Here is a 23,370-nt window from a genome sequence, read left to right as displayed (position 1 = left end):
CATGTGTGCGCTTTATCTCCGGACCCTTCCTGCAGGCTCCAGAGCCTTCCACTGCAAAAAAATAAAAATAAAACCCAACCCCACAGCCGAGAGTCCCCGGTGGCCGCCAGCCCCTCTCCAAAACTCTGGCTCGACGCGATCCGCCTGGGTAGGGTTTGTTTTTTAATTAGAAAATATTCATCAGCGTTTAAAAATGAAATAATAATAATAATGAAAAAAAAAAAAAGTGTCAACCAGCTGGGGCTGCAAAAGCCGTGGCGTTTTGGCTCCCGACCGAGCACTTTGATAGAAAGGCTCCTTGGAAAACGCCATAGAAAATATTTAATTTCTCCCAAGGCCTGCATATGGGGCTCATCACTCGCGCATATTACACAGGAATATTCATGTGCGCTGGCCTCCTGTTACAGGATGACGAGGGTTCGCCGGTGCAGCATGCGAGAGGGGCTCCTTCCTTTCCCTTCTCTGTTCTGGAAGAGGAAAGTGCTGTGCTTCACCTTCAGTCCCCAGCCATTCCTCAACGGCAGGAAAAAAGGGAAAGGTGCGCCAGAGGCTGGTCCGCTCGCATCCACCAGCCTGCTGCGCTCGCTTCCACTGCCACAGGGCACTGCCACGGATGGGCAGCAGACAAGGGGAGTGCATATTTCTGCCCTGGTTTTGCTCCTTTCTCATTGCCACTCATGTTCCCACCCTACCTGGATGGAGGGGCCCATCAAACCCCAGCTCTTAAGCACACACGTGAAAAGGAGTCATTAAAAAAATACTGAACTTTCCAAACAAAATTTCACAATGAGTAGTTTGTTCCCAAATAACACTGTACTCACACATGCACAGACACACTCATTATCATTTTTTTGTGTGTTTTTTGCAATCCTTCCCAACCTGAGATGAAGTTTGGTGCCAGGTACTTTCCTAGGCAGGGTCAGCTAGATCTCACTAGGAAAACAAATATTCCAGGAAAACAACCAAACAAACAGAAACCCTTAAAGCACATCTGGAACATTGTTATTGTTTTGCGGGCTCTGCTACAAGATGGACATTGGTGATTTCTAGCAAAGGGCCATCACAGCAGTCACAAAGCACATGGGGATGAGGAAAGGTTGAGAAACATGGCTTGGCCAGCCTGGAGAAGGGATGGATTTGGGGGGACCTAACAGCAGGCTGCCAGTGCTTGTGGGGAGGTAATGGAGATGATGAAGACAGACCCTTCCAGGCTTGCCACAAGGAAGACATTTCCCCATGGGGACAGTCACACACTGCTGTGGGATCTGTAAGAGGTTGTGGGATCTCCAGCCTTGGAGTTTTTCAAGACCTAGACGGGCAAAGCAAACCGGTCTGAAATCGGTATTCACCCTGCCTGCAGCAAGAAGCTGGGCTGGAGACCTCCCAAAGTCACCCCTAGCATGGATGGCTGTAGGAATACACCATCACCAGGAAAAATGAAACTTAAAAAGGTCTCCCATGAATTCTGGGAGAGGGACAGCTCAGCTCCATGCTCCTTTCAAACACGTGCTTCTGTCCAACAACCCAGCTAGGTCAGTTTGCATAAACCTGACTGGCTCTCTGAACACCACCTTGGATGGAGACTGCGGTGCTGCACCACGGCAGGGCACAGCCCTGACCCTGCGGGGACGGCCGTCTTCCCCACCTCCAAACCTCCTCCTGTGGGGAAAGGCTCTCCTGACACCCGTAAGTGATTAACGAGCGGCCAGGCTCGTCAGCACGCATGCTGCGTGCATGGGTGCTTGCGTGCGTGCGCGCTGCTCAGAGAGACTTGGCAGGGGTGGGGAGGTGGGGGGAAGCGCGCTGACAAGCAGATGATTAATTGAAATGCAAGGGGGAGGAAAAGTAACGTCCGCTGAAACTATCAGCCGGCGCGAGCATGGGAAAGAAATTCGGAGACACCGTCCCCATCCCCTGCTCCGCACGCATCGCGCCTCCCAGCCCGGAGCTGCTCGCCAGTCCCTTCCTGGCTTCTATTTTTGCAGGTGCAATTTCATACTTGAAAATAACCATGCTGCACACGCACGTATATTTCTTCCTCCCCGGCCCCCCGGCTCATTGCATGCGGAAACGGCAGCGATGGGAGAGCGAACCTCCTGGCGCGCGGCGCACGGCAGCAATTAGCCATCCGAGCGCTCGTTACCCTGCACCGCTGGGCGCAGGTGCCCGCAGCCAGGGCTCTCTGCTCCTCCTGCACCACTCGTGCCTTTCAAGTGGGCACGGGCTCGAAAACACACACGACATTACTGCTTTGCACCAAAATAATAGTAATTGTAATAAAAAAGAGGTAAGTGATAAAAAAGGCTGAAAACTCAAGCCTGGCTCAGCTCCGAAACTCTGCTCAGAGTCTGTAAATTATATCCTAAGCAGAGCTGGCGCGACTGCACCATCAGCAAACAGGGAGACCGAGGTGGAGAAGGGGGAGCGAGCTTCTGTTCCTCGCCTCGTGCTAGCAGGCTCAGCTTGGGTCACCAAATAAATCGCATTAAGACATGCAAATGGGTGCACGCCGGTCCCCAGCATCGCTGATGGGCAAAGCACAGAGGGGAGCCCACCAGGTACTGAAGGCAGGACATGTCACAGGAGAGGACCCTGAGCTTCAAAGCCCTGGGCTGAAAAGCCCGGGATGTGATCTCGCTAGTGGCCTCTAGATGCAACTGTAGCACAGACAGTAAATCACGGCAGTGGTGCCTTCTGCCAGCAAGCGGGCTCTTTGCTGCCGTGCCAGCTGGGCACTGAGCATGGCTTTATGGAGCAGAGAACACTCCGGGATGCCCATGGAAAGGAGATCCACGTTGGGATAAGCCAGGACCCAAATTTAGGCTAGCCTGCACTCAGGAAGCTGATCCCCAGTCGAGAAGACCAGTTTGGAGAATTGATCTGGGTGCGTTGTTCTGCATTTTGCTGCTCAGGTAATGACAGGAGCAGTGCGCGATTGCATCGGAGGGCTTCGTGAAACACTTGTACGATTGACATGGTTTAACAGACTGCTGTTTATGAGACAGAGCAGTATTTAAAAGACACATTTCTCTCAGAGCCGCACATAAAATTTGATAGCTAAATAGCTGTAAATGCTACTGAAGGCTGACAACTCGAAGAGGAATAGAGGGTCTGTCATGCGGAGTATCCGCCAATACACCCGGCCCCGCAGAGCCGACGAGACTTCCAGTCTCATAAAACCTTTTTTATATTGGAAGTGAGAATTTGTGCAGCGCATATGAACTCTCTTTTATTGGGCTGGTGTGATGCTGAGAAAATGCAGTTAAAGTTGTACGAGTCCTCCTTGGAGCGCTATTGGGGCGCCTATAAATCAAAAGCTTTATCCCGGAATGTGTTTACTAAATAAACCAGCTTTAACTCAGCTCGTGTGAGCCGGAGGGTGCCATTTGCACCCCCGTGCCCCCAGCTAGCAGCTGCAGCCTGGCTGCCTCCCCTGCGTCTGTCCAGCCCCCAGTGCCTCGGGGCACTCCCTGCAGCATCCTGGGCAGGATGGGCGCAGACGTGCCCTGGGTACCCGGTGGAAGCAGATTATTTCCCAGCCTCCACAAAGACCTGGCGCTCTCCGGCTGGGGAGGAAGGTTTGGGCCAGCTCCCTTATCCCCCAAAGACTCCTAGATCTCCACTCTACAGCTGCATTAATTATTTCATCTCAGTCTGGCTTCCTCATTAAGCTAACCTAGACGTCCCGCGTCTGAGTGACAGCGAGCTAGTCTGCCAGGACCCAAGCCAGCAGCACTGGAAGCCATAGGTTTGATGTGATTTATGGGGACTAATATTACACATATCTCAAACACGCAAGCTTCAGAGGACCTGAGGCTGCCGAGCGGAGTGGGAGGACGGCAGAAAGCCCACGCAGAGCCGGCAGCGTGGAATTCAGACCAAGCCTGGATGTCGGCATCTCACCGGTGCTCGTCAGGGAGGGCCGAGCCTCACTGCTGGCCCATTTCCCTGGAAGATGCCCGTGAGCCACGGGAAGCCCCAGTGCTGCCCTATTCCACCTCTGGCAGCAGACCGCAGCGTGACAGCAAACATCTGTGTCTGAGCAGGGGCTGGCAGCGTGGCTGAGCCGCTGGACAGCCCCTTCGCCCCTCTCCACCGATGTGGCTGCGAGCTCAGCTAATTTCGGTATCAGGTTCCCCTTGGGATGTCTGGCATCTGTGGGCTATAACAACACTGCTTCGGGGCATTAGGCAGATCCTCTTTTTCCGACACCGCCAAATCCAAGGCTTTTGTGCGAATCCGCTGCATTTTGCCTGCTCTGCAAACAAGTGTGTATAAATGCAAGGCTTCAGCCCCCTGGAAGCCTCCAGGGAAAATTCAAAGCAATGAAGAAATATGAGTTGCTTTTCTATGAACCCATCAAAAAAGGAAAAAAAAACACCCTGAAAAAACCCACATTACTTTTCAGCCCAGTTTTGCCAGCAGTACAGGTCTTTTTCCCACAGTCTAAGGAATCAACACATTTTCAAATCACTCCTGCTTATGGTATTGAATATCAGAACATGATTGCCTTTCATTCAGCAGCTGTTTTGGGACACCGGGGGAAAAGGCAGGCAGTCCAAACTTTGCAAAACACAAGGAAAGGGCTTGATGCATTTAAAAACTAGTTGCAAGCAGTGGAGAGGGAATGGAGAGGTCTGCAAGGGGTGCGTGTGGTGAGGACGGTTTGGGGATGAGCAGGGTAGAGAGGCGCAGAGTTGGGAGCAAGTCCTGGAGGTGAGGAGCTGGGAAGAAGAGGGCTGCGACGGAGGGGTTGGATGAGAACCTCCCGTGGGTTCCTTCATGTGCCTCACACTGAAAAACAACCCAACATGGCCAGCAGCAAGTCAGATGAGAAAGGGATGGAGCAGCATAGCTGCTTTCCACAGAAAAATGAGCCTTTCTGGAAAAAAACAGCCCGGCACAGATGCCAGTGCCCTGGATGCTCTCCTGGGGCTGAGCAATGATGGGAAGGAAGCTCTCCTGTGTGCCTGCACAGGGCAGATGTTCCTAAATCCCTGCCTTGGTGCTGGCTGATCCCAGAGAGTCCCCCTTGGGCATGGGACACCCCAGTGGCACCCCAACCTGTGTCATGGTCCCACAGGGTTACCTGAGAGGTGCACACAGGATGAGGCAGTGCTGCCTCCAATCTCTCTCTCACCCAGCTGGTCCAACCCCCCCGAAATACAGGGGGTGCCAGCATCCTTCCACAGCCCCACCTTCCTACCACAGCACCGCTCGACTCCTTCAGCTCAGGCTCCTTAGAAGAATGCAGGGGTGCAGGCTCATTTTCCCATGAGAAACAGCATTATTGCCTGATTTACCCACCTCCAGCCTAATGTGTGGATGCCCAGCATCTCTGTGCTGCTGCTGAGGAGTGGGCAGCTCTGAAAATAAAACCAGCAGCTCTCTCCTCTTCCTCTCTGCCCAGCCTTGCCCTGGGGATAATTACACCACAGCAGTGCCAATGAACAGGGCACTTGCTGCTCTCTCTTCCCACTCTTCAAGGCAGTTATTTAACCTCGCTGAAGCAATGCTATTATCCCATTTCACAGATGGGGAGCTGCAGAGAAGAAATTCAACCCAGGCTCAAGGTGAAGGAGGGAACCTGCAGGGGAGGAAGGCACTGAACCCTCCCTTGGCTGGCAGCATCCTCTGCGTCCTCTGCACATCCCCGTACCCTCTGCACATCCTCTATCCATCCTGGTGCAGTCCCAGCAGAGGTGGGGGTTTAGCGCATTAAAACGATACCAAATGGAAGGAACAGCAACAGGCTATGGAGGATTGGCTAAAATAAGTTTGTTCTAAAGCACTGGAAGGAGAAAAGCTCTATTTTCCTACAGGCTTGTGCCATGTAATCCCTCCATGCTGTCAGCAATAGCTCTGACCTCCTGCTCATGCCACCTGGAGGTGAGGCAACCCAAATCCCAGGGCTTGCCAAAATGGGGGCACTAACTGGGGTCTGCCTGGTGTCCTTCTCTTGGAGATGCCTCCCTGGCTGTCAAAGCTGGCTATGTTCAGCTGCCAGGATCGTGAGCCTTTGTGGGGAAGGCTGACAGCCCAGCAGACCATAGGAAGGGGACAAAAAGGGAGGGGAGATGGGGAGAGCCAAGCCCAGCAGGTATCAGCACCGCATGGGGATTTGCAGCCATCAGCCTTGGCTGAATGTCCCCGGTGATGTCCCTGGGAGAGCCCTGCTACCACCTGGGGAGAGGAACCAGAGCTGGGCATCTCGTCCCCATCCCAGCCAAGCTCTGATCTCCACCTGGCCCTGCAGCGTGGCAACAGAGCTGTCGTGCCACCAGGTAAGCAAAGAGGCAGGACGGCCAGGCTGCTCACAGAGACAAAGTGCCTCTCTCCTTCCTCCCAGATTGCAAGCAGATGTGTGCTTAAATTACCTGCTGCTGACTGCGACGCTTAGCAAAGAGCCATGGTCTAGGAGCAGAGCGAGGAAAAATGTGTGAAACGAATGAGGGGAGGATTAGCAGGAATTCAGGCGGCTCTGGAAGGGCAAAGTGTCGCTGTTGCAAAAAAATGTCACTTCCTTTGCAAAACCTGGCTGCCCTCGGAGGGAATAAACCTCGAGCCGAGCCTGTTGGACCCAGAGGGAAGCAGATCCCCTTTGGGAGATGAAATCCTGCCCCTGGTGAGAGTGGAGAGATTGGGAAGAGCACAACGCCACGGGGCACTACAGGAGCAGCCCTGGTTGCATTGCACAGGGTTTCTTCCTATTCCAAAGAAACCCTCCAAGCCTCAGCACCCATCTGCATGCGTGGCTGTGCACCCCAGCCCCAGGAGGCTTTGAACAGCCCCCAGAATGTGCTCCTGCAAGCATTCACCCATCCTCACACACCTTCTCCAACACCTCCTGGGCAGCTGCAAGCTTGCCCCATGCCTGGAAGAGCAGCCAAGCGGGGGGGGATGTCTTCCACCTCCCTGCAGCATCCCATGCAGCAAAGCAACATTTTGCAGGCTGAGCCAAGCAAATCTTGCTCTCGGCAAGACCTTGGGGGTCCCACGTGGCGTCCCGCTTCCCGGCACAGCTCGGCGGCTGGAGCAAAGAGCGGAGTCAGAGCCCGGCCTGCAGAGCACTGCGCCGGGTTCACGCACGGGAAACAGAGGATCGGAAATCTCCGAAGCACACAGCTGGAATCCACACCCCTGACCGTGTTTTTGTGAGATATCACGTACATTTTTTTAGAGCTATCTGGAGAGGGATCTGCTTTAGAGCTGCCTGGTCATGCTGACCGGGACCTTCAAGTGTTCCCTGTCCCCCCAGCCCGTGCTCATCTGTTGCCTTTGCCCTTAGACCATGAAATTATTTAAGGACAGGATTACACGTCCTGCCCCATGTCCGTTCAGCATCAGGGACATAGGGAGGGGGATAGAAAAGGACGTGCCACCCAGAAAACTCCCTGTGGGATACCATGCACCAACGCCCTGACATGGTGGTCCTCAGAAACTCTAGGGTTTCTCTCCCCATCCTATTTAGAGCCTCAGAAGATCACCGCAAGGGGAAAGCCTGTGAGCAGCCGTAAGATGCTGATGTGGTACCAAGAAGAATGGGAACCCCGGCAGTGCTCAGCTCCCTCCAGTACCACAAATCTGTTGTCTTCTCCTTTCAGAGCTCCTGCAACAGCAACTGTACATTTGTCAGCTGCTTAACTACGGGGTCTTTCTTTGCCCTGTTCCACACACTAGGCTCCTGAGCTAAAAACCTACCTTAAAGCCCAATTTGAAATTAAAGACCCAGCCTGTCATAGCATTACATGTTGGCCAATGTTTTGCAGGCAGACCTTCCCCTCTTTGCGTTTCACAGATATTTGCAAGAGGGGTTTGGCCGCATCCATACCCACAGAACAGATGTTTTGGGAGCTTCCCTGGTAAAAAATGGTGCCAAAACCTAGCAGATCCCATGCCCAAAAACACACACATCAGTGACCATCCCCCCTTTCAGCAGCACTGGGGGGTGGTCGCTGATCTCAGCTCCCCCTCTTCACACCCCCTGGCCCTGCTCTGCCAGGCTCTGCGAGTATTTTGGGGAGAGCCCAGGAGCCCTCGCTGCCCAGCCTCCCTCCCACAACGAGATGGGAAACCCATTAAACGCTGCAAGCAACGAAGCCTCCGCTGCTGCTCCCCGGGGGCGCTTTCACAGTCAACTTGAGGAAATTGTTCCTGATATCCAGCCTAAATTTCCCTTTGTTGATTTTCAGTTCAGCAGCGGAAAGGTGGGAGCTTTAATGAGACAAGCGGGGCCGCTGCAGGGGAAGGAGCCGTCAGTTTGAGCGAGGCAATGCACAGAGCTGTGGTTTAAGTGGAGCAGCTATTGCGAAAATCCCAGAATCCTGCAAACTTGGGATGGAAAAGGTCTATTAGCTTTCCCAATGGACTAACGCGAGATTGTTCCCCCATTTTCTAATGCCTCTCCCAGTCCAGCTATTTGATTGGGACCAGAGCTCTGCAAAAATGTGACGGGCTGGCTCTTTTTAAAAAATAAAAAAATAAAAAAATGAATTGCTGCATGTGGAATAAAATTCTGGGCTTTATGGACAGATTTTGCAGCTTCATCCAAGGGCAAATTTTTTTGCTGGTTGTGAAGCCAATAACAGCCTTCACTCTTTTTTCCCCTTTACCTGGGGAAAAGGCTTTTCATCAGTGGTGTGCCTGGAATAATGAAGCTGGCAGGCTGCGCTGCACCAATGCAACTGGACTTCTTTGCCCAGCACAGAAACTGGGCTCCCTGCAGAAGAGCTCGACCGCGCAGAGCAAACCTACCACCAGCAGATGTTTGCCTTAATCGCATGCAGTTTTCTTAAATGTCAGGTGCCTGCATGGCAGCAGAAGGGCACTTTTTCCACTCTTGCTTTTACGGCTTGTAAAGGCAAAACGGCCGCACGCTCCCTGGAAATGTCAGCTCCGTTTTCCTGAGGACCTGCCATCTGTCGGCACGCTGCCTGCACCCGGAGAGGAGAGAAGAGAAGAGGAGAGGAGAGGACAGGACAGGACAGGGCAGGAGGAGGATGCACTTGGATGCTGAGGGTTTTGCTTCTGTGTCCCCAGCATCCCAGCAATACACTTGAGAGATAAAGCCTCAGCACAGCCCCAAGAACAAAATGCATGCGGTGGCATGCAACAGTTTTGCCCCTGCCTTTCATTTCCTGACACTGGAGCACTGATCTGAGGCAGGACCGGGTTTTCACCCAAAGATGTACGGGAACTTCAAGACCACGTCTGTGCCAGGGTTTGTACAGCAGAAACAGCAGGGAAGGGGCCAGGGCAGAGGTGCAGCACCGCTCCCTGCCCTGCCTCTCTGCAGCTCCCCAGGTCTCTGCTGACCTTGAGGGAAAAGCTCGCTGCGGCTCCAATAATGACAGGCTGCAAAAGCTTAAATAAGAGCGAGCCGTACCACAGCATAAAACCCCCAAACCCTAACCCCCCTGACGTTGGTGCAGCAGGAAAAAGAGCAGAGCAGAGGGGAATGAAATAGAGACTTTCTCCATCTCCTTCCTAAACGCCCCACGTTGCACGGTACATTGCAACTTTGGGATGTGGCAGGATACCAGCGGCAGTTTATGCAGTGCAAAACCACCTCCTCCGTAGCAGCTGAGATTTCAAGCGTAAGCTCCAACCTTGGTAATATTTTTTACATATTGAGTCACCACCAGCTCTGAAAATAACAGGGGAAAAGGGCTGGGATTTCAAAGACTTTAATGCCTGGCTGGATCCGCTGGGAGCCGGGACAGCCCAGCTGCCAGCCCACTGCCACTCTTCCTCGCAGCGAGTTTGAAAGGATGCGAGGCAATGTGAAGCTCTGGCATGGCAGCCCAAGAAAAAGAAGGATGAAGCTTTAAAAACCTGCCCTGATTTCCTCTCAGTGCTGGAGTGCCCAGGGCACAGTGGATGCAGCCCTCCTTTGGTAGATTTTACTGTGCAGCCCCGAGGCAAGAGGACTTTTAACAATCCAGCCCTTTTTTTCCCCCTTATGGAAAAAAAAAAAAAAAATCAGGTCAGGTTTTTGCCTGCAAACACCAACATCCCCAAAACTGCTGAGGGAAGAGGGGACCCAGCAGAGCTTTTTCCACTGGTGAGAGCAAAGAGGGGAGGACAGGTGGACGGGGAAGAGAAGGATTGCTCCTCACACACAACCCTGCTCCCTTCAGATCGCCCTTCAGCCTGAAGGTCTACCTCCCCAAGATGCATTCCCAGATAAATTATTCAATTCCCTGCTCTTCCCTTTCTCACATCAAGGGAGTAACTGTCTCTGATAGCCCTGATTCGCTAAATAAAACACTCCTTTGAAGGCTCCCTGCAATAACATTTGCACAGAAAATTGACATTCTTCCTCCTTCCTCTCAGCCCGCCGCTGTTTGTTTGTGAGTTAATAACTTCGACGCTCGGCTGAGCTATTGATCCCTCCTCAGCACAATCGTTCTTTTGGGTGCGAAATACACAAAAATAAAATAATGAGCTGGCAACAGCAAAATGAACTCGGCACTTCCGCAGGGCCCCGGGGCGCTGGCCTTGCAGGGGATGTGGCTCTTCCCAGCCCCAGCTGGACGAGGTTGGATTTACTTCTCCATCCCTCTCCTGCCCTCCTCATCCTCAGGAAAGCCACATTTTCGCTTGCAGGTGGAAAGCTAGCTTTTATAACCCCAAATTAGTATTTAGCATTAAGTATTTGCCACCCAGCCAGGGCTTTGTGGCACGATGATGCTCTTTCCCCTCTACCCCAGTAAAGCCCAGTGACATTTCCGATTTGACAGCTTTCTGCCGCAAAGTGTCACTTTGAACAAAATCAAACCGCTCTGCGGGACGGAGGTGATCCGGAGGAAATCCCAGAGGAAGCTATCCGAGCAGTTTGCTCCCACTTTGCTCTTTCAGCTGTGTGATATCGTCCTGGAACAAAGCCCCCAGGCTTCACCCGAGCCATCTTGATAGCGGTCGGTGGGGAGCAGCTCCCCCTGTGATACCCACCGTAATGAAAGCTGATGAAAGGAAACATTTAACAGCCCTGCACTGCCCTCCTCGTCCTCCTAAACGGCTCCCTGGCTGCCAGGGCATCGCAACACCTCTCCCCGGGGATCCTCGCCCATGCACCGACTTTGTGTTTTCGCTTTGCAATCTGCTCACATGCCTTCAGCTAATTGTTCTTCAGACTGCTCTTTTCAGGGGAGATTTTCATGGCAAACAATCAATTTTCCCAAGTTGCATTTTCCTTCAAATCCTTTGATGTCTGGGAAAATAACAGGCAACCTCAACACACGGCTGAGTATCAGGCGAGGGCTGGGAAGCACTAAGCGGAAATGCATTTAGTTGTCTGGGTCAAAAACCATTTCCTTTGTTAAATGATTATTATTGTTCCAAGAGGATTTCAGTGGGAATTGAGGGTGCTTAGATAGATGGATTCACAGGTTTGCTGAGCTTCTATAAGGGTCTCTATATCCTCCACCATAATTCTACATCATAACTTCCAACACCAATAACTCTTCTATGACTCCCAACAGATATTCCTGTGCCTTCCAAAGCAATAACTTCTCAATGAACTCCAGACCTGCCAAATCGACTGTTTTTCCCCCGCGGACGCCTGCTTTTTGGCCCTTCTCACAGCCCCCCTGGGAATCCTGACCCATTTACCTCTCCTTCTGGTTCCAAGCTGAGCGCAGGGGGAGATGAGATCAGAAAGCGATCTGCATCGTATGTCAAGAAATAGCTCTGGCACTAAAAGGTTGCAGTCAGCTCCCATTTTCCTGACTGCTCTCAGCAGCCCGGGATGCAGCCCGCGCTCCCGACCTGCTCGCACAGGCGGCTCCCCCAGAACCCTGCCATCCCCGAAGCTCCTCGGGTCGCTCCTTTCTTCCCAGCCCTACCTGAACACGGGTCTGAGCCCTTCTCAGGCCTCCCCTGGAGAAATTACTTGGGTTACTCGCTGGGGCTAGAGAACAAACACTTAAATAAGAAGTAAATTGCAATGCATTTCTCAGGTCACCAAGCCTCCAGGTTCAGCGTAAGAGCACAGAGCCGCTACCTTTCTGGGCACTTGATCTTAACGATGTGTTAATTAAGCTAAGGTTAGAATCACTCGTTACCTTATTATTTTTGTTTCTATCACAGTAATGCTCAGAGGCCTCAATCAGGAACAGCTTTTTTTTTTTTTTTTTTCCCTTTTTTTTTTTCCTCTCCTTTAAAGTCACAAATTATTTCAAGATCTGGTAAAAATAAATGCACAAAAGCAGGCTCTGCTCTTTTCCAGGGGATTTTGCTCTGCGAGGGAAGAAAGGTCTCTACAGTGCGTTTGAATCAAAAATGAACATATGCAAGAGGGGAAGAATGATACGCTTCAGAAGTTCCCCTTTTTTTGTTGAAAGGATTTCTCTTAAACAAAGAAAAACCCCACAAGCCTAATCGCATTGCACTAGGTGCTGCACAGAGCCCGTTCGTGTTGCAGAGTGAATATTGAGCAAGCTCCAAAGCTGCCCAAAGGAGGACAGAGGAAGGATAAGCGATTTGGCTCCAGTTTCGGGCTCTCCGGTTGCTATCCCGCTTGTCGACCTACAAAACTCCTCCAAAAGCTGGGGACAAGCGCTGCCGGCCACTTTTGGGTCATCCCCATCCCCTGTGCCCTCTCCAGCCTGGGTGGGTGCAGAGCAGGGTCCCATCCTTGGGGGATGCTGCTGCCCTCCGGGGAGTATCATTCCCACCTCTCTTGCTTTCCAGCCGGGGGAAAAACAACCGATAAAACCCCCTCAGCATTTCTGCAGGAGGGTGAAACCCTTCTAGCAGGGCGGACACCTCCGAGCATCGCGTCCAGACACGCATCTTGAGATGCTGAGGCCAAGGCGAGGAGCCCCGCTGGGAGCACAGGGCTTGCATTGCACCTCCCAGCTGCACCCTGGTGCCCCGCCAATGACCTGGGTTTTTAAAGATGCCATCACGCCCACGCTATCCAATTACTAGGAAACAATTAAGCTGACAGTGGACCTCACGATCACCATGGAAAAAGGGGAAAGGGAACCACCTGCTCAGCGCAGAGCCCGATTTCTGGGGATGATTTGTAGCCAAAAGGCACAGTTTTTGTCAAACAGGAGCCACGATTTGTTTTTCCTGTTGTTTTTTTTTTTCAACTAAAATCATCCTGTGCAGTTTCTGGCTCCCTTCTAAAACTGTTTGAAAATTTCATAATGAAACAAAAGTTCTAGAAGGCACTAACATTTCCCTGCCCTGCGCTGAAACTGTCAGTTCCCTTCACCTCCAGTGCTGCTATCCTCATTGGAAAAAGTTGGTTCTTTCCCAAAACTTAACCCTTAACTTTGGAAAACCTCTACGAAAAAAAAAATAAAAAAATAAGCCATTTGTGGGAGATAATCCATAGGAAAAAAGCTTCAGAAAGACTCAGCAGTGGTTAAATGTCTATTGCTGCTGTACCGAGGGCATAAAGGGCTCAGAAAAATGGGGTGAAACGGGACTTTTCTGCAGAGCACGGTGTCCCCCATCTGAGCCTGTCCCACCTGCGCTCATTTTGCAGAGGTCTGGCGGCACGAGGCGACGCAGGCACACACGCAGTGATTTATTCGGGGGCTCTGGCGTGGAGGCTTTGAGCAGGAAAGCACTGCACAACTGCACTAATTGTCTGCTGAACATCTGTCTCTCCCCTACTACCGCGGGGCCGGATGAGTCCTCCTGCATAGCCGAGGATTAGCACGGGAAAAAGATTTTGTTGACTGCGTGATTTTGGATGGGAGGAGGGAGAAAAAAAAATCCTGCAGATTCCCCTGGAGTGAAGAGTTTTAGGGGAAACCACTCAGGGGCAGGAGGGGAATTTGCAGTTGAAGCCAGGGAACTTGTTGGAACCAGCAGCGGGCACTTACCATGGACTGCAGGCACAGGCGGATTGAGCACCTTGCTCCAAACCACAGCGAGCAGCAGCATCAGTCCCCTGCTCCTCAAGTGACACAAGGACGTCTATTACCACCCGCAGGGTCCTGTCCTCCTCCCACCCAAGCCCCTCTCTCATTTCACCACATCCATAAATGAAACTTGGGAAGATTAACAGAGCAAAACTGCGGGGAGGACTGGGGTGCAGCTGTGCTCTCCCCAACCTCTCAGTCCACGTTTGGTGATAGGCACTGGGACTTGGAGCAGTGTCAGCAGGCACAGAACTTGTGCAGGGCTCCCTGCCTCTGGACTGCAGGTTTAAGGAGAGCTGAAGTGGCAAAGCCAACTCCATCGGTGGTTTTCCAGGGACTCCATTTACTCAGAAGGAAGGGGATTCCCTGATGGCACTGGAATTTACAGCTTTTATGGATAAACTGCTCAAAATAAACTTCAGGGAGGAGGAAAACAAGATGGAACTTTACACTGACAACCCACACAGGTGGCAAGGGCAAATGATCTAATACCAACCACACTGTGGGCATGTAAGAAAGGAGAAAGAAAGTTCAGCCTCGCCTGGTCTGCTTCTCCTTGCCCAAAAGGCTAGGAAAGGCCAAAAAATCATAGGGCTACCAAGTGCAGAGTGGTCCCTAGGGGAGGGTCTGCAGCCTCTTGGAGGACACTGGCATCTCCCAAAGCTCCCTCCATGGCCAGGGACGGAGGCAGCAAGGGAAGGGACCAGGACAGACTCCTGAAATACTTCACCCCCAAATAAACTGGAGAGCCTTCTTTCAGGACAGCCCATGGAAGGGACCTTGAACTTGAGGCAAATGAACTGGGTGGTGAGGTTGTGTCCCTCGTCTTCGCTCTGCATCCCACTAACCTCATCTCATGGGCGAGAGGAAGAGTCCGTCCATCGTTGCATGACAGCTGCCAACTGTGCTAACAAGGTTTGTGGAAACCCGAGTGCAAAAAAAGCCTGACAGAAGCCGAAAAAACAAACCAGCAAAGAGCAACAAATTCCCTGCTGTTTAATTAGTGCAAATGTCTTGTGAGCTGGGAATCTTTTTTTTTTTTTTTTTTCTTTTTCCCCCTCCAAGAACATCAGGGGCCAGAAACTCACACTGTAACGCAAACAAAACGTCCCTTAAAATCAACTGGTGCTTTTGGCCAAGAGAAAACTGTTGGGATTTCCAAATATGGCCCCTGGGAACATCAGCCCAAGCATTCTTGGGAAGCATCTCGGAGCCTGAACTGTCTCCCAAGAATAAAAACGTTCAGTCCAGCACGACAAAAGAGCCATCACATGACAATAACTATCACACAGGCGCACAAATTAAGCAATCAATCAAAAGTGCAATACCCCAGAAAACAATAGCGAGCGGTGCACATCATACCGGCGACGGGTGAGCAGACCTGACCCGCGATTGCCTCCCTTCACGCATGGGCTATTGTGTTCCCTTCTCCACAGACATCACAGCAAGTGGGGGTTTCTTTAGTTTTGGCCTTTTTATCAAAGCGTGGGGAGCAGAAACCTTTCTTGGAGAGAATACAGGTATCCGTACTCCAGCGAGAAAGCATTTGGTCTGGGCTCGGCCATGATATAAATCAATGGTTATTCCGCGGGGATGTGACAGAGCAAAAATTAGACGTAAAATTTGCCAGACGGCGAGAAACGAACTCAAAATCGTTGCCGTCTCTCTCAAGTCGGGGAAGGAATTCCTGCCTTAAAGGTTCAGGATCGCGTGCGTGTGCGTAGCTTAGCATAATGATGTCCCCTGGGCAAAAGGAGAAAGAAGAATATTTAAAGCCTCCCGCCACTTCTCCTCTTCCATCTATCTAATTGCACCCTGCTGCAAACAGACACCACCTCTGCCCCTCTGCACACTGAATTAGGGGCTTTGGGGACCGGCCACGGTGCCCTGATGGCACTGCCACCCCCACCCTGCAGCACCCGGGGGCCCCGATGCGTTCACGAGCAGCTCGGGCGTACGGCTGCGTGCTTGCAAGTGTATTTTAAAAATCAGACCCTGCTGGCAGGCAGCTCGCAGACAGCGAGCGGGGCCAAATCCCATGAATAAATTGCTTGGAGCGAGTGGTTTGACGCACCATTATTCATAACTAATGCAGTCCTAGTAAACAGAAAATGGAGGCCAAATCTGCCTGTATAGACGCCACTGACCTCATCTGTTTTCATCCTATTTGGTGAGTAAAATCAGAGCAGAGGAGAGCTACCGCCATCCTCTAAAAGGGGAAATGGATGAAAAGCACCTCCTGGTTTCCCTACAGCTAGGGGACGAGGTGGGAGTCTGGGCAGCGAGGATGTGAGCCAAAGTCATGGTTAGGGCAGAAACTTGGTCTCGCCACTACACGGACAACCAAAACCAAACCACCACCTCTCCAACCTCTTTCCTAGCATTACAAAAATCACTGCTTGCATGACCCACAGATAAAACAGAACCAGTGGAGGAGATGTGACATCTACACCCTCCAAAGAAGGATGCTCTCCTCCCTTTTCCCAGGAAGCACCTCCAAGCCATCACAGCGGTCAGGGTGCTGAGCTCCCACCCAGCCAAATGCCCGTGTCCCCCAGTTCTCCTCAGCTCTGTGGAGGTGTTTCCCCCAGCTGTGCACACCAGGCAGCCAGAAGGAGTCGGGCCATCAGAAGATGAGGCATGGGCAGTGGCAGGGGAAGTCCTCATGGGCAAGCACAGACCCACCAGCCACAACAACTATGAGACACCTGCAGCAGCTCAAGCAGAATGAGATCAAGCTGACAAAGCACATGCTTTGGACACCTAATAGGGCCCCGAAAGCCTCCTCCTGCTCCAAAAGCAGGTTGCTCGCTTTTTGGAGAGTAGGCAAGCTGCAGTGCACTTCACTGCCTTTCCACAGCCCAGCTTGAGATAGACAGTGGAGTTAAAAGTAAAACAGAAAAAAAATAAATAAATAACAACAAGGAAGGGAAGAGGGAGCAAGCAGCCACTCTTCCACCAGCACAGCGATTGTGGGCTGCCCGGTACAAACATCAGCCAGCTGGTTAAAGCAAACACAACTCATGTGGTTTCACACAGCAATGACCAGCAGAGTCACTGCCAGGGCATATTCATGAGCAGAAAACCCAAGTGCAGAAGGGAAGAGAGAGCTCCAAGAAGCACGGCTTTGCTGATGCTGATGCAGCCTCCAGAGCAGAAACTGCTTGCACGAAGCTGAAGGCTACAAACTAGGACATGGTTGTGCTGTTTCTGCTGTTTCTTCTGCTCTTTAAAATTATATTTATTTCAATTTGGGCAATACATAGTAAAATGGTGAACTTGGTTGTGATCACTCTTCCTTTGCTTCCTTTCCCAAATAACACAGTTTAAAGACATTTCAGCTGCCAGCTGCTTCCACTGTGAAGATCCCAGCTCAGCTCCTCCAGAATTCACCTTCGGGGAGAACTGAGCCATTGACCTGCAGGCTGCAACATTCATCTTCAGTGCAAAGGGAAATACTTCTGTAAATGACAACAAAAATTTATTGCTCTGTTTAGAAGTTACAGCCCATTAAAAAATTGCCCTGATCTGAATCATTGACTTCTCAAAATAAATACTATTCTTTCATCAATAAGCTCAAAAAATAAGCTAACCACAAAACCCTTTGGAAAAAAAGAAACATAAAAATGATATCTTTACACATTAATAACATCTATTGATCTAACTGTAAGCATATGTCCACATACATAATTTCACCATATCGCTCATCAATAATACTCTACACTTTTCGTATTAAACTCTGCTATTCCCATGAAACCAAAATCCTAAGTATTTTACTAAAAAGTCCCTTGCCATTTAAATGCACAATAGCTGCATTTGAAAGTATTAGCACTAGAACCATATTTAGTCACGCAGACCAATATTAATCATTCATAATGTGAACGGGGCAGAGTTGTAGGAATGTCAGAAAATAAAAGTGTTTGTATCTGTAATAAAAGCAACAGCATTTTCTCTACTGCCTTTCACTGCGCTCTTAATTATGTCTGAGAACCTGAATTTCATAGATGGCCAAAATGACATTTCTGAAGAAAAGGTATTTCACTCTGGAGCAGCAGATGGGATTATAAAATGCTGGCATGGGCCAGTTTCTTGCAGAGTGACCCAATATCGCCTCTGCAAAGAAGCGGCGTGCGTCCCCAGCCTGTTGGAAAGGTCTGAATGCTTTCTGCACGGAGGCAGCCTGCTGGAGAAGCACCTCGGTGTTTTGGATGAGGATTAACGTACTCTAATCTGTTTATTAATGCTTTGAAGAGGGCTGAGCAATGAGGAGGAAAAACTGGCAGATGACAATATTATTTAGGCTAATCAAGAACATGATGGATGGCAGAGACCTTCAAAGCCAGCAGCAGCACGAGGCAGTGAGGAAGCCCGGCGTGTTGATAAATGCACGGCACCGCTCGCTGCAAGGAGTGTTTTGAACTAATCACACACATTGCTGCAGTCTAAATTAGCTGAAACCGGCCAGCAAAGTGATGTCAGCCTTCGCTCTGCAGCCACTGCTCAAACAGCAAACAAAATGTTAGGTTATATATGAAGGCAGAGGATTATAAAATACGTGATGGTGTAAATCAGCGGTGTGGCCTGACCTGGAACGCTCCAATCAATTCTGGATATCCTGCATAAAAAAGACAGAGGAAAAGGGTTTCTGCTCAGAGACAGGCAATAAAAGCAATGAGATGTAGAGAAAGAGCAGAGTGCGAGACGGAGAAGTTGGAGACTGTAATGAAAAGGAGGCGGGTAAACAGGAAGAGGAAGGAGGGGTAGGGAGCAATGAGAGACGGCCGGTGAACGTTTCTCCTTACCCTCAAATATCAGGAGGGTAGAAGAGTCCACAAAACTGAAAAGGAAAGCCACTTGGGGTGGATTTATTTACACACGTGGGCTGTGCTGCCTCGAGCATCGCGCAGACCCAAGGCAAGAGCACAACCAAAACGCTCTGAAGGTATCTCAGGTGACCTGATGGCGCACAGTGGTACCAACACATCCTGGGGAACAGAGCAGGAAAAGCAAGGGAAATGTCACCACCGTGGCCAGCACGAGGTCTTGCAGACTAAAGCCACATCCAGCCAGGAGAAAACAACCTGCTCCCCGCAGGAGACCGGTCCCAGCTGGGCACAGCCAAGGGTCAACCCATGCCCTGCAGCAGGCAGGCTCCCTGCTACACCTCTGAGCTGTATCTAGGTGGTTATTGACTTGGGTTCTCTCTCTTCCCATGCCTCCCTCAACCCTGGGTGGGGAGCGTGGCTTCCAGTGCATCTTTAAGGGCAGCCACAGCTTGGGGTGGGGAAACTGAGGCAGGACACCCTGCCAAGTGCAGGGCCATTGGGATGCTCCTCCACACCATGCTCCCCACATCCTCCCTCTGCAGCCTAAAGCCCTTGCACGTCTCTCCATCTCTCCCCTTCCCGTTTTTCCGAGGCCCGGTGATTTCCCAGCTGATGAACACATTACCACCTCATTCGGCAACGCCTTGGAGGCGCTCACGTTTCAGGCCCCGGCGAGAAAAAGATGAAGTATGAAAATCCCTTTCCTTTCCAATCCAGTCCTCCCCAGCACTGGCCAAGGAGCTGATGCAAAGCGCCTCGGAAAACACACAGAAAACACCGGATGCGAGAGGCCGTGCCGAAGTCGCACCATATGCAGGTGTCAGGGAAAAAGGTCTCCTGTCTCCCACGCCAGGCTGCTATCTCCATCCCACAAAGCCTGCCCGACAGGGGCCAGGACCAGTCAGGGAAGCAGTGCAGGATGCGACCTGGCCCCCAGCCTTGCCTGTTTTAAACCAAAAGTCACTTTTATCCCAGGCACGACTGGGGAAAGTGTGGTCCCCTCTGCCTGCCCTTGGAGATACAGGCACAGGGGCAAGGCAACAGCCCAAAAGCATCTCCTGGTGGCATGTCTGTCTGCAAACAGCTGTGTTTTTATCAGAAATGCTGCAGTTAAAACTCATGATGCACCAACAGCTTTCCCTGCTTCCACTGCCAGTGGCTCTGGATGCCCCATTTTGGGGCATTATTTAGGAAAGCACGAGACGAGCACCCACAGCCATTGGAGAGGACCAATGCTCCTTAGGAAGGGTCGCTCACTCCTTTGCCATTTCTCTGGTCCAGGATGAGCAGGCTCTGCCTTGCCCACAAATGACCAGATCTTCCAAAGACACTTGGTCAACCCAGTCTCACAGCCACACAACACTGGAATATAATCATGCAGGCACGGCTGGCGCAAAAGAAAACAGGACAGAGGTTTGTTTAGCAGCGGTGGCCCAGTCCCTGCCCATTTGACATTTGCTCCAAACCAGTGAACTGCACGGCGTTTGAACTTTTGTTTAGACAGATAGGCCTGTGTATTTAGAAATCCTTGAAACTCATCCATCTGCAAAGACAGCAACTCCCGATAATGCAAAAGCTCCAGCCGGGATGCTGAGCTCAGCAGATCTCTCTACAAATGATTCCTATTAAAGTAAAAAATTACAATGCAAGCGTCTATTAGACAATCCAAGTCTGACATAAAAAAGGAATTAAAAAAACATAATATATTCATGACAGCCATCTTTATAGACCACTGAGGAGCCCAGACAAGGCAACAGGACGTGCATTCTTCATCGCCTGCCTGGTTCCCCAACCCACCCAGAGCAATGCACTCTGCATCCTGCCTGGCACAGCCATCCTGACGGGGTCTGCCCTGCTCCTCACCACCTCTGGCGATGAGACCTCCACCTCCTCACCCAGCATCACCCCTCCTGTGAGGAACGGTGCTCCTGGAGTGCAGCTTGAACCTTCTTCACAGTGTGACACCCAGGGTTCATTGCCCCAGGGACACGAGGGAGGATTTTTCAGGGACCTCTTTGCATCTCTGAAAGCTTATGGCACCTTTTTATTTATTTCCTTTCCAGCCTCAATGCTCCTAAACCACTGCCTTAGGGATGTGGGATGTGCACAGGTCCTGAGCTGATTGGTCCAGCATTATCAGAGCACCAAGAAATTCATCCCGAGCAATGGGTTTAACTACTGGTCCTGGTCCCACCAGCATGAGCAATGAGATATGGCTATCGGGGCCAAAGGAAAAGCCACACCATCCCAACCAGGAGCCTGAAGATGGGTGGAGGGGAGAAATCTGAAGGAGAGCCCTCCCTGAGATTTCTCCGGAGGGTGGGAATGCCAGGGGGAGCCTGTCATCATCGTGTCCTCTTCCCTCCTGGCACTTGGGCAGCAGAAACACGCTCAGCTCCCAGCCCCCAAAAGCCTAAACAAGCAGATTATCACGTTAACGCTTCAAATGTTTAATTTCCTGCTACGATTACATCGGGTTTGCAGCAGGAGAGGCGGGAGGGGGAACAATCTAAACCCCGAGCAGCTCCAGGAGCGCCGTCCTCCCCATGGGCTTCTGCCCCGCTCCCCGACCTGGGGGCTGGATGTGGCCAGGGAAGCCCCCTGACTGCCGACCTCTTGGGCCAGCAGTACGGTTGCCCTCCATCCCGCTGCTAAAATGAAAGGTCCCTTTGTTCGGCAGCTCCGGAGATCTCCACAGCGCTGCGGAAACATTTACCGCGATGCTAGAAAAACAAGGCAGCTGGTGTTTGCAGAGCAAAACGGTACCCGGTTGCAGAGAGGGGCCTGGGGGGAGCACGAGGAAGAGAAAGGAGAGAGAGGAGATGGGGTAGGAGGAGGATAAAAATAGTGGAAGCAGGGAGGAGAGTGGGTGAGAGTGCGGGGGAGTGATGGAGAGAGAGAAGGAGAGGTGAAAAGCGCAGGGGGGAACTGGGAGAGGTGGGGAGGGAAGGCGAGAGCACAGGAACGGTGGAAAGGCAGTGGGACAGAAAGTGAGGGCGTGGAAACGCAAAGCGGGAGGGAGAGCAGGAAAAAACTGCTCGGGAAGCTTCAAGCTGCGTGGCACGGAGCAGCCTCTGCCCCATCCATCAGTAGATGTGGCTGGCTGAACCTGGCAAGCTCATCCCGTGTGCAGGAGGTGGATGAACAAGGGAGCCCTGCAAGTGCGAGGTGGTTGCACAGCTCGGACCCATCCCTCCCCTTGCCCAAAGCCATACAAAAAAAGCACGGTGCTGGCTCCGTGGCATCCTGCTCATCCTGGGGAGGGGACAGGGCAGGGAGTGCCAGCTGCCCATGGGGCCAGGATGCTTTCTGCTCGGTGCCTTCCCCAGCAGCCACCCACAAGTGCCATTATTTATAGCTTGCTGCCTGCCTGCCCCCTCCACGCACCAAGCTCCTCTCGCCCTCGTGTGCAGGGAAGGAGAGGGAAAGGACCAAGCTTCAGGTCAGGGCCAGGAATAGCTGCCAGCGGCCAGAAATAGCTGGTGCCATGCTCGGCCCCGGTTCTTCGAGAGCCGCTGGATGGGAGCACAGTGTTTCCAAGATTTCAGCCCCAGCAAGGACGGGATTGATTTCTCCTTCGACTCATGTTCCGCCCCCGCTGCCCCCCTCAAGGCTGCTCTCCAGCTCCAAAAAAGCTGCCGGGTGGAAGGAGCAGGTGGGAAGGGCAGGAAAGCAATCCAGCGGCGGGGAGGGGACGACTGACCTCCGGAAAATGTGCTGGAAAAGCAAGCGAGGCAGGTCGTGAGGAGGGACGGGTTTCAGCACCTGCTGCCGCAGCCCCCGCCGCTGACCTGGGAAGGGGCGGCGCAGGGGAGCAGATTCCAGAGGATTTTGGCAGCGCACGGTGATCAGCGCGCACTCGATGACTCCTTCGGGTGCCTGCGAGGAGCTCAGCACATGAGATCAACGTGGCCGGCGTGCAAGGCACGGATACCGTCACGTGCGCCCGGCCATGCCCCCGGGGAGGCTGCGAGCCTCCTCCGCGCCCCGGTGCGAGGTGCACCAGCCCGCGTGTCCGCTCACACGTACAGACAACTGGCGCATCCAGCTCCCACCTGCAGGGCTTCGCTGGCTGCCTGCAAACCTCCCCGTGCCCACCTTGCTCCTCTGCCCCGAGGCAGGAGGCCCTCACTCTGGGTTGGCCATAAGGTTTGAAGAACGCTCCTCCATCCTCCGTGCGCCTTTTCCTCCAGAGAAGGCTCTAAGAACCCTCTATCCAAACTGAAACCAGCGAACAGCCTGATGGGAGGAATACCCTACTGCCCTCCCCTGCTGTATTTGCTTATCTCAGGGCTGTCCTCCCTGGTCGCTTGCTGTTTTTGGGTGCCGAGGAGAGCTGTGTAACCGCACCAGCGAGGAGCAGTGCAGGGAGGCTGCCGGCCCCCAGGAAGCCTCCAAGCCCAGGATGTGCAGGTTGGGGCTGCGGTGGTGGGAGGTCGTGCTCGCACAGATGGGGAGTGGGGAAGGGCCAGAAAAGACAGAGAGAATAAACAGAAAAATAAAGGATGCCCTAAGCAAAGAGTGGAGTAGGAAACACGTGGCGCTGGTTCAGACCTTTCCACCGTATGCAAAAATACATACGCATGCAGGTATTTCTGGGGGTGCTGGCACAGGGCTGGTGGACGTGCTTTCTGCAGGTGTTCCCCATCACCTCCAGCTGT

At 52.2% G+C, this 23,370-nt stretch overlaps 1 protein-coding gene across 6 annotated transcripts in view; it reads right to left on the bottom strand.

Annotated features, from left to right (window-relative positions):
- Nucleotides 1–23,370, bottom strand: part of CNTFR (ciliary neurotrophic factor receptor) — a gene marked incomplete at its 3' end in the record, with an annotated part of 175,404 nt that overhangs the window by 83,445 nt on the left and 68,589 nt on the right. The window contains exon 1 of one of the 6 annotated variants that reach the window (XM_084505080.1): nucleotides 22,808–22,889. The exons of the other annotated variants lie outside the window; for them this stretch is intronic. Of the gene's footprint in view, nucleotides 1–22,807; nucleotides 22,890–23,370 lie in introns of those variants that run through there. 6 annotated transcript variants of the gene reach the window in all.

Source organism: Aythya ferina (assembly GCF_964211825.1).
Source record: "Aythya ferina genome assembly, chromosome: Z".
NCBI lineage: Eukaryota > Metazoa > Chordata > Aves > Anseriformes > Anatidae > Aythya > Aythya ferina.
The sequence above is the reverse complement of the archived record's forward strand: the minus strand, read 5'-3'. Positions and strand labels throughout refer to the sequence as shown.